This window comes from Hypanus sabinus, chromosome 9, assembly GCF_030144855.1.
Source record: "Hypanus sabinus isolate sHypSab1 chromosome 9, sHypSab1.hap1, whole genome shotgun sequence".
NCBI classification, from domain to species: domain Eukaryota; kingdom Metazoa; phylum Chordata; class Chondrichthyes; order Myliobatiformes; family Dasyatidae; genus Hypanus; species Hypanus sabinus.
Genome location: NC_082714.1, coordinates 15,289,020 through 15,305,798, shown reverse-complemented (window position 1 = coordinate 15,305,798; position 16,779 = coordinate 15,289,020). Strand labels below are relative to the sequence as shown.

General features: G+C 42.9%; 1 long non-coding RNA gene across 1 annotated transcript in view; it reads right to left on the bottom strand.

Annotated features, from left to right (window-relative positions):
- LOC132399114 (uncharacterized) overlaps nt 1-16,779 on the bottom strand; it is a 55,408-nt gene that overhangs the window by 19,677 nt on the left and 18,952 nt on the right. Inside the window, exon 3 of the long non-coding RNA XR_009513874.1 lies at nt 6,683-6,808. This is a non-coding gene — a long non-coding RNA (uncharacterized LOC132399114). The remainder of the gene's footprint in view (nt 1-6,682; nt 6,809-16,779) is intronic.

The window sequence follows — 16,779 nt, the reverse complement described above, 5'->3', positions numbered from 1 at the left end:
TCTTCTTAACCACAGAGACAACCTGTGCAGCAGCTTTGAGTGTCCTATGGATTCGGACCCCAAGATCCCTCTGATCCTCCACACTGCCAAGTGTCTTATCATTAATATTATATTTTGCCATCATATTTGACCTACCAAAATGAACCACTTCACACTTATATGGGTTGAACCCCATCTGCCACTTCTCAGCCCTTTTTTTTATCCTATCAATGTCCCACTGTAACCTCTGACATCCCTCCACACTATCTACAACACCTGCAACCTTTGTGTCATCAGCAAATTTACTAACCCATCCCTCCACTTCTTCACCCAGGTCAATTATAAAAATTACGAAGAGTAGAGGTCCCAGAACAGATCTCTGAGACCGACCTCCATGCAGAATATGACCCATCTACAACCACTCTTTGCCTTCTGTGGGCAAGCCAGTTCTGGATCCACAAAGCAATGTCCCCTTGGATCTCATGCCTCCTTACTTTCTCAATAAGCCTTGTATGGGGTACCTTATCAGATGCTTTGCTGAAATCCATATACACTACATCTACTGCTCTACCTTCATCAATGTGTTTAGCCACATCCTCAAAAAATTCAATCAGGCTCGTAAAGCACGAATTAACTTTGACAAAGCCATGCTGACTATTCTTAATCACATTATGCCTCTCCAAATGTTCATAAATCCTGCCTCTTAGGATCTTCTCCATCAACTTATCAATCACTGAAGTAAGACTCACTGATCTTTAATTTCCTGGGCTATCTCTACTCCCTTTCTTGAATAAGGGAACAAAATCTGCAACCCTCCAATCCAGAATCTCTCCCATCCCCATTGATGATGCAAAGATCATCGCCAGAGGCTCAGCAATCTCCTCTCTCACGTCCCACAGTAGACCAGGGTAGATCTAGTCCAGTCCCGGTGTCTTACCCAACTTGATGCTTTCCAAAAGCTCCAGCACATCCTCTTTCTTAATGTCTATACGCTCAAGCTTCAGTCCACTGTAAGTCATCCTTACAAACACCAAGGTCCTTTTCCGTGGTGAATACTGAAGCAAAGTATTCGTTAAGTACCTCCACTACCTCCTTCACTTTTCCACTGTCGCACTTGATTGGTCCTATTCTCTCACATTTTATCCTCGTGCTCTTCACATACTTGTAGAATGCCTTGGGGTTTTCCTTAATCCTGCTCGACAAGGCCTTCTCATGGTCTCTTCTGGCTCTCCTAATTCTGATAGGAAGAACGTGAACGTGAACGTCCCATATCACTTGGAAGGTGTGAATCTAGAAGAGTGGCAGAACTAGTGGAGAGTTTGAAGAACTAATACAAAAATAGGTCACTTGGGTGAATGGGTTCAGAAGTTTGAAATACATTGTAAATTTATTATCAAACTGCATATCAAACACTTGTGTTTTTCATCAATGGTACAGTTGGCCCTCCTTATCTGCGGGGAATTGGTTCCAGGATGTGCCCCCCCCACCCCTGTGGATACCAAAAAACGCCTTATATAAAATGGCGTAGTATTTGCATATAACCTACGCACATCCTCCTGTATACTTTAAATCATCTCTGGATTATTTATAATACCTAATACAATGTAAATGCTAAGTAACTGGTTGTTATACTGTATTGTTTGGGGAATAATGACAAGAAAAAAAGTCTGTACATGTTCAGTAGACGCAACCATCGTAGCTCTTCCGGGAACACTGATGCTGCCTCGGCATCAGCCGATGCCGACTCTCCCGTGATCTTTAAGTTCTTGAGGCTGTAGCACTTTACATAGCTGGCCAGCCATCCCTTACTAGCCTTAAATTCCTTCCTCTCACTCACAACACAAGTAGCAAACGAACGAGACGCGAAGCGAACAATGCTTAAACAATGAGTGCTGGAGAGAAGACTTCCGCGCTTTCCTGATCCGTGGTTGGTTGAATCTGCGCATGTGGAACCCGCGGATAAGGAGGGCCGACTGTATTGTATTTATTTGTTCTACATTGAATGCCTGCAAGAAAATGAATCTGAAAGTAGCATATAGCGACATACAGTCTTCTGTATGCCACAGTACCCGTGACCGCCAGGCTGAGCTCTCTTCGCTTGCGGTTACTGACAGAATCCTTGTTTTTTCCCCACTTAGTAATATGCTTAAATTCAGTGGGTTATCCTGTTTGATCTGAGGTCGTAGATAGAAGAGAAGGTGGGCACTGAGGCTGGGCATGGCTGCTGGCATGCAGGTAAGAAGGGGGACCAGCCCGGTGGCACAAGCTGTATGTACTTTGATAATAAATGCACTGTCTCACATGTATCTGCACTGAACATATATTTCAAATAATTTTCATTCTGTGGTTTTATTAATGTCCACATGTAATATTTTGACATCCTCAACACTGGCTGTCCCTCTCCCCTCCTCAGGTTAGAAATTATGTCATTGATCCTAAAATCTAAACATAAATTGTGGGCAGCAGCAGTTCTAGGGCATCCTTGTCGAACATAGCAACCCGATTTCTTCACTGACGACATTTACACTTTATTAAAGGTGACACCTCAAGATGGCGGCATCTATCATGAAGGAACCTCAGCATTACGGACGTGCCCCCTACCATCATTGAGGAGGGACAGGAGCCGAAAGATGCTGTTTTATTCTTCCCTCCACCATCAGATTTCTGAATAGTCCATGATTTTATGAATATCACATCACTATTTTGCTCTCTTTTTGCACTATATTTTTAATATATTTATTATTGTAACTTATAGTTATTTTTAATGAAATGCACTGTACTGTTGATGCAAAACAATAATGTGCCGGTGATAATGTCCGACTCTAATTATGATCCATTCCCACCCTTTCCTACATTAACAGTCAATTTGATTGAAGTCCTTTGATCATTATTTGCCGATGAGTTCATTTCCAGGAATGCCAAACCTGAAAAAGTTCTCCTCCAACCTCTGGAAGGAACTCCTCACTCCTTTGCCTTGTTTACCCTCTGTGGTTTCTGCTCCTTTTTCAGCCCACCCTGCTCATGGACTGTCTACCCACTCCCACCAGGGAGGAGGCTACGTAGCATCCGCTCCAGGACCACCAGACTCAAAAACAGATACTTTCCACAAGCAGTGAGGCTGATCAACACCTCCACCCACTAACCCGTCCCTCCACACTCCCAACCATCACTACTTTATCACTTACCGTCATGTACAGACACTATTGTGCCTAGAATAACTTCATAGACATAAAATCAATCACTGTATAAGTTACCTTATGTATTTATATTTATTCTGTTTTATTATGGTTGTGTTCTTTTTGTGCCATGTCAGATCTGGAGCAACAATTATTTTGTTCTCCTTTACATTTGTGAACTGTTCTCATGGTATCCTGAGATCCATCCTTAAAGATGTGGTGAAAACGAACCACCTCCCTCCAACTTAAAACTAACTTGCTTTCTCTTTACCACTTACCACTTCTGACTATCACTAACATAAGAGATTCTGCAGATGCTGGAAGTCCAGAGGAACACACCACAAAATGCCGGAGCAAGTCAACAGATCAGGTAGCATCCTGATAAAGAGCCGGTGGTTCGGAGTGAGAGAACCTTCATCAGGAGGAGTGCTGATGAAGGGTCTCCATAGATGCTGACTGACCTGCTGAGTTCTTTGGGCATTTTGTGTGGTATTTTGACGAGAGAGGGAGAGGGAGAGAGAGAGAGAGAGGGAGAGGGAGGGGGAGCGGAGAGGAGGGGGAGGGGGAGGAGAGAGAGCGCGCACCAGCTCGCCCTTAACTCCTGGTGGAGTCGTGGGGGTGCTGTCATGACAAGATTTTTGCACTGATCATTTTGGTGATACCTCATCGTATGGTGTCTTGGGCATCCAAAGTCTGGCACTAATGCCACGACGACACCAGCCAGCCTATCATTACACTATCAAAGACAATTTGGCATTACGGGTAGATTACAGCTATTGCATTATCATTGTTGACTCTCTCTCTCTCTCTTACTTCCTGGTAAAAATGAAGATGTGGGAATGAATATTCTGCACAACATTCCATGATGGACACAATAGACCTTGAGCCAAGTAAAATAAAGTTGATTCCTCTTGCCCTAGTGATGATGCACCCAGAAATGAGGCAGAACTTTTCACTCAATCAGAATGAAGAGTGACCACTCTGATCCATTTGTCATTGGAATTCTGAGCAAGAACGCCAGGAACTGGTAATTAACCAGGAATGTCAGATATTTTCATAATGTACGCCCACAACCACAGACAGCTGCCTTGGATCTCCCCTTTCCTAATGGAAACATTTTCCCACTTTTCCCCTAAGCCCAGATCTTTAGCTTCTTTCTCCCTAGATGGTGTTTGATTTGCAGATTTTTTTTTCCTCTTTGCAACACGTTAATAGTTCGACGAGTCACCGAGTTACACAGCACAGAAATAGGGCCTTCCATAAGATGTAGGAGCAGAATTAGACCATTCAGCCCATCGAGTCTGGTCTGCTGTTCCATCAAGGCTGATTTATTTTCCCTCTCAAGCCCGCTTTCCTGCCTTCACCTTTGATGCCCTCACTAATCAAGAACCTGTCAACCTCCTGGGTGGTGAGATGGAGATACATCTGTACCAAAGGAGGCATAAGTTGCGCGTTCACTCTACTGGCCTGCAGGTCACCCTTGGGAAAGGTGTAGTACCTGCTTAGCACCCCACCCCCCAAAATCTGGGTCACATGAAGCCATGGGAGCAGGTGATGCATTTCACAAATCCTGGTTATGTGACCACTGATGCCAGACAGACAATCTCTGAGGATAGTGGCTGGGGTCACCCGTCTTGTAAAGGCACTGCCCAGAAGTCAATGGCAAACCACTTTTCCAAGAACAATCATGGTCATAGACCGTGATCGCCCACGTCATACAACACAGCACATGATAATGATGACGATGGTGATGAACCTTGTATTGAGAGTATCCTGAACTGCCGCATCACTGCCTGGTTCAGAAATTACACCATCCTGGATCGCAAGACCCTGCAGCGGATAGTGAGGTCAGATGAGAAGATCATCGAGGTCTCTCTTTCCGCCATTACGGACATTTACACTACACACTGCATCCGCAATGCAACCAGCATTATGCAGGAATCCACGCACCCCTCATACAAACTCTTCTCCCTCCTGCCGTCTGGGAAAAGGCACCGAAGCATTCGGGCTCTCACGACCAGATTATGTAACAGTTTCTTCCCCCAAGCCATCAGACTCCTCAATACCCAGAGCATGGACTGACACCTTACTGCCCTATTGTCTTATTATTTATTGTAATGCCTGCACTGTTTTGTGCACTTTATGCAGTCCTGGGTAGGTCTGTAGTCTAGTGTAGTTTTTTTTCTGTGTTGTTGTTTTTTACGTAGTTCAGTCTAGTTTTTTGTACTTGATGCACCATCAATAACTCACTCTGAGATGTAAGGTGAGATATCGGCTTTTATTGACTGGAAGAAGGAACAAGCAGTGAGTGACCACCATACTACATCCTGGAGACTGAGAGGCCGGGCTCAGGACTCAATCGCCTTTATACAGGGGTCTGTGGGAGGAGCCACAGGAGCAGTCAGCAGGGGGAGTGTCCAGACAGGTATATGTAGTTCACCAGAGTACTGTCATGTAACACCATGGTCCTGAAAAAACGTTGTCTCCTTTTTACTATGTACCGTACCAGCAGTTATGGTCAAAATGACAATAAGAAGTGACTTGACTTGAACGTCCACTGTCAGTGGAAATGAATTCCACAGATTCACCACCTTCTGGTTAAAGAAATTCCTCCTCATCTTTGTTCTAAATGGGAGTCTTACTGTGGGGCTATACACACTGGTCATAGACTCCCCCCAAACCAACCCCGTGATTGTTTTAATATAACAGGGGAGTACTGTATAGTTACACAGTACAAAACAACTCTAACAGTAAAAAAGACAGACAATGCTGGAAACACTGTGAGGGAGAAATGGAATAAACTCTTTATGTTGAGAATTTCTCATTAATTTGAGAAAAATTAAAAACTGAACTCGTTAAGATTGCAGGAAGATAGCAGGGAGAGGAACAGAGAACAAAGTTTGCACAGTGAGAGAAATCAAGAGAGAATTGGAATTAGGTTTACTATCACTGACATAACCTCAGTGGCCACTTTATAAAGCACACGTGCCCTTTAATTCAAATATCTAATCAGCCAATCATGTGGCAGCAACACAATACATAAAAGCATGCAGACATGGTCAAGAGGTTCAGTTGTTCAGACTACATTTCAAAATGAGGAAGAAATGTCATCCGAGTGGCTTTGACCATGGAATGATTGTCTGTGCCATATAAGGTGGATTGAATATCGCAGAAACTCCTAACCTCCTGGGGTTTTCACGCACAACTCATCTAAAGTTTACAAAGAATGGTGCCAAAAATTTAAAAAAAAATCCAGTGAGTGGCAGTTCTCTGGGCAAAAATACCTTGTTAATAAAAGAGGTCAGAAGGGAATGGCCAGACTGGTCCAAGCTGACAGGAAGGAGACAGTAACTCAAATAACCACACATTACAACAGTGGTGTGCAGAAGAGCATCTCTGAATGCACGACACATCGAACCTTGAAGTGGATGGGCTGAAGCAGATGTTGCTGTCTCTAATAGGTAGTGTTGAATAAAGTGGCCACTGAGTGTATGTAGATATACAAAGATCTCTCTGAACAACAATACCTTTCAGTACTTCAACACTTCAAGAATGCTCAGCAGTTCCATTCTTCAAATTGTAATTTTCTGCATGATGTTCTGCCTTCCATGTCCCGACGACAGGATAGAAGGAACAGAGCAAAGTGGACGTTCCTGGAAGTGACGGGAATCAGTCACAAATTTCAAAGGAAAACTATTTCTTTCTTTATCAATTTTTTAATTGAGTTTCAAGTAAATAAACATAACAATGATAATGATACAAAGAGATCAGGATTACTTTAATAACGGTTAACGTGCACAGAAACAGACTCCGAGTAACGCGTGTAATCTAAGCCTCCCAATCTCTTAGTAACAAAAACATGAGAAAGATTCAAAGAAAAAAGATTTTTACAAGAAAAAAGTATCCCCCTAAACTAACAAAAAAAAAACAAAATTAAAACAAAACAATAGCTGGGCTGCCATGTTTCATCGGTTAAAATCATTATTTGTCATCAACTCTGCTCTTCTATACACAAACAAAAAGTTATTGAGAAGGATTCGGAAAAGGACAGCTTACATCATATGAAAATGTTGAATAAATGGTCTCCAAGTTTCTTCAAATTTAACCGAAGGGTCGATAGTACCACTCCTAATTTTTCCCAAATTTAAATATGTTATAGTTTGGGAAAACCATTGAAATGTAGTAGGGGGGGTTAGAATCTTTCCATTTAAATAAAATGGATCTTCTGGCTATTAATGTAACAAATGGAAAACAATTTAGATGCTGTAATTTGAAATAAAAACAAGATCAAGGATCAACTTTATTCATCATAGACATTGGCATGTATTAGGAAATTGCTGTGGTGTGTTGCTGTTACATCCAATAAAAATCAATGACATTTAACAATTATGCAGAATGAAGAATTATATAAAATTAAAGTTAGAAGTACAGATATGGAATAAAATGTGCCGAAATACCAGAAGGTATTTACAATGTAAGCAGCATTATAAAAAGTGGTGCAGTGTAGTGACAGGGTTAGACAATAGACAATAGACAATAGGTGCAGAAGTAGACCATTCGGCCCCTCGAGTCTGCACCACCATTCTGAGATCATGGCTGATCATTCACTATCAATACCCAGTCCCTGCCTTGTCCCCATATCCCTTGATTCCCCTATCCATCAGATATCTATCTAGCTCCTTCTTGAAAGCATCCAGAGAATTGGCCTCCACCGTCTTCCGAAGCAGTGCATTCCACACCTCCACAACTCTCTGGGAGAAGAAGTATTTCCTCAACTCTGTTTTAAATAACTGACCTCTTATTCTCAATCCATGCCCTCTGGTACTGGACTCTACTAACATCTGGAACATATTTCCTGCCTCAATCCTATCAAATCCTTTAATTATCTTAAACGTTTCAATCAGATCCCCTCTCAATCTCCTCAATTCCAGTGTGTACAAGCCCAACCTCTCCAATCTCTCTGCGTAAGACAGCCCTGCCATCCCAGGAATCAACCTAGTGAATCTACGCTGCACTTACTCAATTGCCAGAATGTCCTTCCTTAAACCTGGAGACCAAAACTGTACACAATATTCCAGGTGTGGTCTCACCAGGGCCTTGTACAAATGCAAAAGGACATCCTTGCTCTTGTACTCAATTCCCCTTGTAATAAAGGCCAACATTCCATTTGCCCTCTTCACTGCCTGTTGCACTTGCTCATTCACCTTCATTGACTGATGAACTAGGACTCCAAGGTCTCTTTGCATTTCTGCCTTACCTAACTCTACACCGTTCAGACAATACTCTGCCCTCTTGTTCCTGCTTCCAAAGTGGATAACTTCACATTTATTCACATTGAATGACATCTGCCAAGTATCTGCCCACTCACCCAGCCTATCCAAGTCTCCCTGTATTCTCCTAACATCCTCTTCGCATGTCACACTGCCACCCAGTTTAGTATTGTCAGCAAACTTGCTGATATAGTTTTCAATGCCCTCATCTAAATCGTTGACATAAATCGTAAAGAGCTGTGGTCCCAATACAGAGCCCTGTGGTACCCCACTAGTCACCTCCAGCCAGTCCAAGAATCGCCCATTCACTGCTACCCTTTGCTTTCTATCTGCCAACCAGTTTTCTATCCATGTTGAAACCCTTCCCCCCATGCCATGAGCTCTGATTTTACTCACCAATCTCCTATGTGGCACCTTATCGAATGCCTTCTGAAAATCTAGGTACACTACACCCACTGGCTTACCCTCGTCTAACATCCTTGTTACACCCTCAAAAAACTCCAACAGATTAGTCATGCATGATTTGCCCTTGGTAAATACATGCTGGCTCGGCCTAATCCTATTACTGCCATCAAGATATGCCACTATTTCGTCCTTAATAATGGACTCAAGCATCTTCCCCACGACTGACGTTAGGCTAACAGGGCGATAGTTCTCCGTTTTCTCCTTCCCTCCCTTCTTGGAAAGTGCGATAACATTAGCCACTCTCCAATCTTCAGGAACTGATCCTGAATCTAAGGAACATTGGAAAATGATTACCAATGCATCCGCAATTTCCTGAGCCACCTCTTTTAGAACCCTCGGATGCAGACCATCTGGACCCGGGGATTTATTAGCCTTCAGTCCTATCAGTCTGCTCATCACAGTTTCTTTCCTAATGTCAATCTGTTTCAATTCCTCTGATATCTTATGACCCTGGCCCATCCATACCTCTGGGAGATTGCTTGTGTCCTCCCTGGTGAAGACAGATCTAAAGTATGCATTAAATTCTGTTGCCATTTCCCTGTTTCCCATAACAATTTCTCCCAATTCATTCTTCAAGGGGCCAACATTGTTCTTAACTATCTTCTTTCTCTTCACATAGCTAAAAAATGCTTTTGCTATCCCCTTTTATATTCCTGGCTAGACTGAGCTCATACCTGATTTTTTCTCTCCGTATTGCTTTTTTAGTTAAGGTCTGCTGTTCCTTAAAACTTTCCCAATCATTTGTATTCCCACTCATCTTAGCCCTGTCATACTTCTTTTTCTTTAATGCTATACAATCTCTGACTTCCTTTGTCAACCACTGTGGCCCCTTCCCCCTCTTTGAATCCTTCCTTCTCATTGGAATGAACTGCTTTTGCATCCTTTGTATTATCCCCAAGAATATCTGCCACTGCTGATCCACTGTCTTTCCTGCCAGGGCATCCGCCCATTTAACTTTGGCCAGCTCTTCCCTCATGGCTCCGTAGTCTCCTTTATTTAATTGCAACACTGACACCTCTGATCTGCCCTTATCCCTCTCAAATTGTAGATAAAAACTTATCATGTTATGATCACTACTTTCTAATGGCTCCTTTACTTCAAGATCACTTATCAATTCCTGTTCATTACACATCACCAAGTCCAAAATAGCCTCGTTCCTGGTTGGCTCAAGCACAAGCTGTTCCAAAAATACATCCCTTAGACACTCCACAAACTCCCTATCCTGGGGTCCAGCACCTACCTGATTCTCCCAGTTCACCTGCATGTTGAAATCTCCCATAACGACTGCATTACCTTTAGCACATGCCAATGTTAACTCCCTAATCAACTTGTACCCAATATCCACGCTACTGTTTGGGGGCCTGTACACAACACCCATTAGGGTCTTTTTACCCTTACTGTTCCTCAGCTCAATCCACACAGACTCTACTTCCCCTGTTCCTAAGTCACCCCTTGCTAAGGACTGAATCTCATTCCTCACCAACAGGGCCACTCCACCCCCTCTTCCCATATTTCTGTCTCTACAATAGCACGTATACCCTGGTACACTCAATTCCCAGGCCTGATCCCCTTGCAGCCATGTCTCCGTTATCCCAACAATATCGTTAACAGATAGAGGGGGTGGGGTAGGCTAAATAGTATGGTTGATCAGATTAACTGCCTGGGGGAAGACACTTTTAAAGCAGCATGAAACTTTTGTTTTAATAGCCCTCTCATACTTTACAGAAGGGAGTTTTTGGACAAGGCAGTTTGCTGGGTGGGTAGTGCCCACAATGTTGGCTCAAAGTAAGATGGAGCAGTCTGGGCTTTGTGGCAATATATGGAAAGCTTGGTGGTCATTTGTCCCAGTAATTCTGGGTCAGCTGAGAACAGTCTTTAGGCTTAACCAACACCACCCCACTCACTTCTTCCCATCTCTTGGTCCGTCACCTTGAAGGTCACAGGCCTTTAAGGCCACATCCAGGCTCTTCTTAAAAACAATGAGGGAAAACGATTTTTTTTCCTATAGTCTTACAAGTTAATTTTGATCTATGGGTTCACAACAGTATGATCACTTTGCACTACAATGGGCTAATTTTAGTACTAATTCAGAAAATTCAGAATCAGAATCAGAATCAAGTTAAATATCATTGGCACATGTCATGAAAATTGGAGTTCTGCGACAGCAGTATAGTACATAAAAAATACTATAAATTACAAACATAAATATACAGTGGATTCTGGTTAATTGATACATGTTGATTGGGGCAACTCCTAAAGAACAAAAACTGATCAGGAAAATAGCCAGGATTCCCTTCATTTATTTGGGACACTCTGCCGTTTAATTGGGACAGGACACTGTTGCCAAACAGTTTCTAATTAGTGTCAGTTGCGTACCCTCATGTGGCTGTGAGATCCTACACGGTGCCTAGAGCAAACAGTTTTTAAATTGTGTCACTTGCATGTATTTCTGTTCAAAAAAAACAGAGATTATTGTCACTAACTGTTGGTAAGAAGTAGACAGTAAGACAATTCAGAACTGTTTTTCTCACTACGGTTTCAAGTCGGAAACGGCTGGGAATGAAAGTGAAATAATGTCACTATTTCAACAAGTTAGGAACAACAAAGGATTTGAAGGTGTCGACAGTCATCATGAATGTTACAATGAAAATGGAGGATGCAATCATCGAAAACATTGTATGAAGGCAGTCCATTATCTGCATGAGGTGTCTGCGCTGATTTTATTCATTTACAGTCAATCAAAGGAACAGGGCAGTGTACAATGGATGAATTCAGCCATCAAAAACCATTTGGGACTAATACATAGTTTTATAGTACTATAGTAGTATTGATAGCATTCTAATTTGTTTTTTTGTGTGGAATGTTGTATATCTCATGTTTTTTGCCGGTGATGCTGCTGCAAACATTAGTTTGATGGCACCTGTGCCTACATGCATTGTGTGCATAAACAATAAACTCGACTTTGACTATCCCACAGAGAGGACTGATCTTCTCATTGAGTCAATGGCCACCATGTCCATGCCAAGGACCAAGCACCCATCAACACTGATCCCACTCATGCCCTTGCATTTTGTTATAAGTATAACCTGGAAATACTTGTCACACACTTGTCAGTGTTCTTTTCTCAGAAGGACGTGAAAGTACTGAGGTTGTCTGTTGGTCGAGGTCAACGGTGGATGTTGCATCTTCGTGATACGTGAGCCAGGGGTGTACGATATGGAGAGCAAGCTGTTACACTTGCAGCATGCGTTCCCTCTCCCTGCAGCTGATGAATCCAAAGGAATGGCAAAGACCAATATAGCAGTGTCACAGGAGTTGCCAGAGGTGTTGAACTCAACGTAGGACTGCCTTAGGGTCTCCAGCTCCAGGTTTTCCCTCTGTGTTTATTCCTGAAGCCTTCCCCATGAGTGGGTATATCCGCAAGGCAGCGGAGGTTTGGGATCACAGTTTTCCTTCTCCTAGATGAGCCGCCCTCCACGGCTGATGGGCCCCATCTGCCTGAAGCGACTGGTTTTAAGGCACCTGTAACCAGCCTTTGCCCCTTCTCCTGTCGGTAGAAATGGTCCTTGCATTCATTCATACGTCATCATACAGTAAAGGTACTGGCTGAGATTATAAACAATGGAGTGTAAATGTTAGTCGTTTAAGTTTGTATTTTAAAAATTCAGTGGTGGCCCTGGCTTGTTGCAATCAAAAGGAAAACAGGTAGTTCTGATGAAAGGTCTTTGATTTGAAACATTAACTCTATTTCTCTTCCCAGTATGGCCTGACCAGCTGAGTATTTCCAGCATTTTGGAAAAACATTGCCCACTGGCCTACAGATTATTCCTTTACACCTTTAAACATGAGACAGGTTTTTAACTTTCTGTTATTCTACAAATTCCTTCCATCCACTCCATCTTCATTAGTAAGGTTCACAATTCAAACACTCAGAGTACACTTATTATCAAAGTACGTATGCAGTATGCAATCCTGAGATTTGTCTTCCCATAAACGGCCAAGAAACAAAGAAAACCACGGAACCCATTGAAAGAAAATCATCACCCCCCACCCGCACAAAAAAAGCAAATTGCACAAACGGCAAAAAAAATGAGTGAATAAACACAGAAAGCAAAACACAAAAATGAAAGGGGCCAGGCATAGTCAGTTTAGTACAATCTAGTGCTATTGTTCATTATCTGCAGTAATGTCAAGGATGCCTGCCCCCTGGTCATTCCCTTTTCTAACTCTTCTGGGAGAAGATACAGGAAGTTGGAAACTCAGATGTCTAGACCCAAAAATTGCTTTATCCTCCACTGCTTTCAGACTGCTGAACCAGTCACCTCTTTCATGTCCCCTTCCCGGTGAAGCTGCCATGTCCCGTTTCTTATTTCTACCTCTCTTGCTTATTCTGTCATTGTCACTTTAGCATTTCAAAGTAATAGAGTCATAGAGACCACAGCAGAGAAACAGACCTTTTGACCAATCTAGTCAGAGGGCCAAAGGAAATTCTCAAAGGACTCTCTCAAAGTAAATGTTAAGGAGTGTGATGTTGACACCGGCTACTGGAGATATTAGCCAAAACAAGGCAGTAGGCAGCATAAGAGTCGTAGAGCACTACAGCACAGAAACAGGCCTTTCAGCCCATCCAGTCTGTGTTGAACTATTATTCTACCTAGTCCCATCGAACTGTACCTGGACCGTAGCCCTCCCTACCTCTCCCATCCATGTACTTATCTAAACTTCTCTTAAATGTTGAAATCATACCTGCACCCATCACTTCCACTGGCAGCTCCTCCCACACTCTCACCATCCTCAAATTCCCTTTAAATATTTTACCTTTCACCCTCAACCTATGACTCCTAGCTGTAGTCTCACCCAGTCTCAGGGGGAAAAAAGGCTTGCATTTACCCTTTCTATAGCCCTCATAATTTTTTTTTTTATTCTACAATCTTTTCACTATTCTGCTGTTTTGCACTCATTTAAATATTTGTCATTGTATTTACTATTATTACATTTAATCTGTGAGCTTCACGTGAGCAAGGAATTTTATTGCTCTCTGTGGTATATGACAATAAACTGATCTGAATCTGACACAGTTTGAATGTTTTTCTAATATTCATTTTCCTTCAGACCTCTAAATCTGCTTTATTCTAACGTTCTAATGTTTTCTGTCATTCATTGGTTTTTTTTTCCCTGTTTCGTGGATGTCTGTGAAGAGTAAGAATTTCAGGTTGTGTGCTTTATACATTCTCTGATATTAAGTTGAACCATTATTTTTAGCATTCTCTGGATGGGGTGATGGATGGAGATTTATCACTGACATAGATTATGTGAAATTTGTTGTTCTCTGGTGGCGGTAAAGTGCAAAGTCATAACTATCACTATAAATGACAAAAATTAATTTTAAAAAAGAGGAATAATAAGGTCGTATTCATGGACTGTTCATAAACCTGATGATGGAGGAGGGAAGCTTTTTCTTAAGCATTGAGTGAGGGTTTTCCAGCTTCCGTACCTCTTCCCTGATGGTAGTAAGAAGAGGTCATGCCGCCATCTTAAAGATTTGCTTGAAATTGCGGAGGGATGTGCAGGAGTTGATGGCTGAGTCTGCAGCCTGTTTGGATGTGCATTGGAGCCTCTATACCAAGCTGTGATGCAACAACTCCGAATGTTTTAAAATGGAGTTTAGAAGAATGAGGGTGTAAAATCTCACTGAAACCTATCAAATATTGAAAGGCCTGGACAGAGTGGACATTGAGAAGATGTTTCCTATAGTGGGAGAGTCTCAGACCAGAGCGAACAGCTTCAGAATGAAAAGACAATCCTTTGGAACAGAGATGAGGAGGAATTTCTTTAGCCAGAGGGTGGTGAATCTGTGAAATTCAATACCATGACAAATGTGGCTGTGGAAGTCAAGTCAATTGGTACATTTAAAGCAGAGATCGATTGGTTCTTGATTAGTAAGGGCATCAAACGTTATGGTGAGAATACTGGAGAATGGGATAATAAATCAGCTAAGATGGAATAGCAGAGTAGACTCGATGGGCTGAATGGCCCAATTCTGCTCCTGTGTTTATAGTATATACACAGTACCTCTTCAAAAATTTGTACGAGCCTTTGGTGGTATCATCTCCTCAGATCCTTCTTCATGGTTGTATCAGTGTGTTGGACCCTGGATAGATTCTGTTCGGCATTGGCGCCCAACTTGAAACTGCTCACCCTATCCACCTCTGGCCCCTCAATGAGGCCTGACTTCCCCTCCCTGAAGTCCACAACCAATTCCTGACGTTGAGTGCGAAGTGGTTATGGGGGCACCCCTCTACCGACCGATTTACCTCACGCCTCCTTACCGCCGTCCGAGATTCTTCAAACCAGAGTGGTGTCACTGGCGCGTTTAGACACAATTCGGAACTTGTTTCCTTTCAGACTTTTATATGTCTTTTTTAAGCAATCCATGAACGAGGTGATGGGCGCACTAGTTATATCTGGAGTTAATTCTGAGGGGCGGTTAGCTAGGCAGACGATAATTGGGGGGAAAGTCTGTGCGAGAGAGGCTGCTGTGGAACCGAAGATAGGGTTGGCCTGCAGAGGGCCTCGGTAGCTGCGAAGCGTACAGCCAGTTTCTACCACTGTCTGACGTCTCCTAATTTCTAGGAATGCCCCTTCCGCGTTACTATATTTGGAGGTGATTTCTAGAAAAAAAACATTCTAATACGATCCGGACTTTAAGGCACCTCCGTGTATTTTGCAAAATTTCCTCTTTTTTTGCGACAATAATGAGCCTTACGCCGCTGAGCCTCAGGAGGAGAACAGAGAGGGCTGGAGATTTGCAAAGGACGAGCCCTTCAGATCCTGGGGAATGTTATCCCAGCAACGGCTTTAAGTTTTTTTTTGTTTTTTTTTAAATTTCCACCCCCCCCCCACCCCTTCCCCTTGTTTGGCTTCAGTCATTAAAAGAGCTGGCGCAACCACGAAGAAATAACCAGGAGTTTTTAAAGCAGCGTGGTCTTATGACTCAGGACCTGCCGAACGAGAGAAACACTCGTGTGCTGCGTGCAGGGCGATAGTCCTTCGGCGCAAGGTCGCAAACTTCTCAAGTGAGTATCAAGATTTTTTTCCCAGTTTTTTTTTTGCCCCATTCTGCCTTTAATGATAACCAGACGAATCCTACAGCCCCAGGGGCGCGTGGAGTTACACCTCAGACATCTGCACCTTTAGCGACGCGGGCAGGTGTGGTGGTGTCGGCAGATTGAAGCGTTTGTTAAAACTAGACAGGCGAAAGTGGATCCATTACTGTGAGGAGGAGAAGGGGGCTTCGGGAGAGCAGACGGGAACACTGACGTGACTGTAATGCAAATCCTGTGACAATTCGAACACCACGGACCATCTCCTCGAGGTCCTTTGGCCGTGGGTCAAGGATTCTACAGGTAACGTCGTAGTATATGCGTGTGCGCATTTTAAATCGGGCTGACCCATTATTCCAGTGCGTTGCTCAATTCCTATCTTCTGGAAGTTACGAAAACAGATCTGTGGTAGAGCACCATTCTTAACCGTCTGTACAGGCATTCCGGTAAATACAGATCTATTGCCAAATCTGTTAATTATTGAGTAACTTTGATCCAAACCTTAATCGCTGGCCCAAGAAACAACGGGGAGTAAAATTGTGCCATTGGAATTTACACGTGAAATTAACATGTGCGAATCAACATGTGACATTAACATGTGAAATTACTTCGCAGCCGCACTCTTCAGTTACTGGTCTGAATCCCGTGATAATTCCAGAATCGAGATCCGGTCAGGTCCGTTGTTTTTTCTTAAATATATATTTGGGAAGGGAGGGGTTGAAATTATCGGTGCGCTGATTAAATATTTCCAGAGATCAGCGATACTTTGTCAGGTTTAAGAGTAAC